The 1,585-nt window shown below is 49.5% G+C and overlaps 1 protein-coding gene across 1 annotated transcript in view; it reads right to left on the bottom strand.

The window, feature by feature from the left end:
* The window catches only part of LOC311232642 (procollagen galactosyltransferase 1-like), a gene marked incomplete at both ends in the record, with an annotated part of 35,552 nt that overhangs the window by 33,443 nt on the left and 524 nt on the right, over positions 1-1,585 (bottom strand). The window lies entirely within an intron of this gene.

Raw genomic sequence — 1,585 nt, forward strand, 5'->3', positions numbered from 1 at the left:
TACAGGTAGCAGTCTTTATGGTCGTAGACAGCCCTAAGTTGACCTACAGGTAGCAGTCTTTATGGTCGTAGACAGCCCTAAGTTGACCTACAGGTAGCAGTCTTTATGGTCGTAGACAGCCCTAAGCTGACCTACCGGTATCAGTCTTTATGGACGTAGACAGCCCTAAGCTGACCTACCGGTATCAGTCTTTATGGACGTAGACAGCCCTAAGCTGACCTACCGGTAGCAGTCTTTATGGTCGTAGACAGCCCTAAGCTGACCTACAGGTAGCAGTCTTTATGGACGTAGACAGCCCTAAGTTGACCTACAGGTAGCAGTCTTTATGGTCGTAGACAGCCCTAAGTTGACCTACAGGTAGCAGTCTTTATGGTCGTAGACAGCCCTAAGTTGACCTACAGGTAGCAGTCTTTATGGTCGTAGACAGCCCTAAGCTGACCTACCGGTATCAGTCTTTATGGACGTAGACAGCCCTAAGCTGACCTACCGGTATCAGTCTTTATGGACGTAGACAGCCCTAAGCTGACCTACCGGTAGCAGTCTTTATGGACGTAGACAGCCCTAATATGACCTACCCGGTAGCAGTCTTTATGGTCGTAGACAGCCCTAAGCTGACGTACAGGTAGCAGTCTTTATGGTCGTAGACAGCCCTAATATGACCTACCGGTAGCAGTCTTTATGGACGTAGACAGCCCTAATATGACCTACCGGTAGCAGTCTTTATGGTCGTAGACAGCCCTAAGCTGACCTACAGGTAGCAGTCTTTATGGACGTAGACAGCCCTTCGTTGACCTACAGGTAGCAGTCTTTATGGTCGTAGACAGCCCTAAGCTGACCTACAGGTAGCAGTCTTTATGGTCGTAGACAGCCCTAAGCTGACCTACAGGTAGCAGTCTTTATGGTCGTAGACAGCCCTAAGCTGACCTACCGGTAGCAGTCTTTATGGACGTAGACAGCCCTAAATTGACCTACAGGTAGCAGTCTTTATGGACGTAGACAGCCCTAAGTTGACCTAACAGGTAGCAGTCTTTATGGTCGTAGACAGCCCTAAGCTGACCTACAGGTAGCAGTCTTTATGGTCGTAGACAGCCCTAAGCTGACCTACAGGTAGCAGTCTTTATGGTCGTAGACAGCCCTAAGCTGACCTACCGGTAGCAGTCTTTATGGTCGTAGACAGCCCTAAGCTGACCTACTGGTAGCAGTCTTTATGGGCGTAGACAGCCCTAAGCTGACCTACAGGTAGCAGTCTTTATGGACGTAGACAGCCCTAAGCTGACCTACAGGTAGCAGTCTTTATGGTCGTAGACAGCCCTAAGCTGACCTACAGGTAGCAGTCTTTATGGTCGTAGACAGCCCTAAGCTGACCTACAGGTAGCAGTCTTTATGGACGTAGACAGCCCTAAGTTGACCTACAGGTAGCAGTCTTTATGGTCGTAGACAGCCCTAAGCTGACCTACAGGTAGCAGTCTTTATGGTCGTAGACAGCCCTAAGCTGACCTACTGGTAGCAGTCTTTATGGTCGTAGACAGCCCTAAGCTGACCTACAGGTAGCAGTCTTTATGGACGTAGACAGCCCTAAGCTGAC

Source organism: Notolepis coatsorum, assembly GCF_963971535.1.
Source record: "Notolepis coatsorum genome assembly, chromosome: 7".
NCBI classification, from domain to species: domain Eukaryota; kingdom Metazoa; phylum Chordata; class Actinopteri; order Aulopiformes; family Paralepididae; genus Notolepis; species Notolepis coatsorum.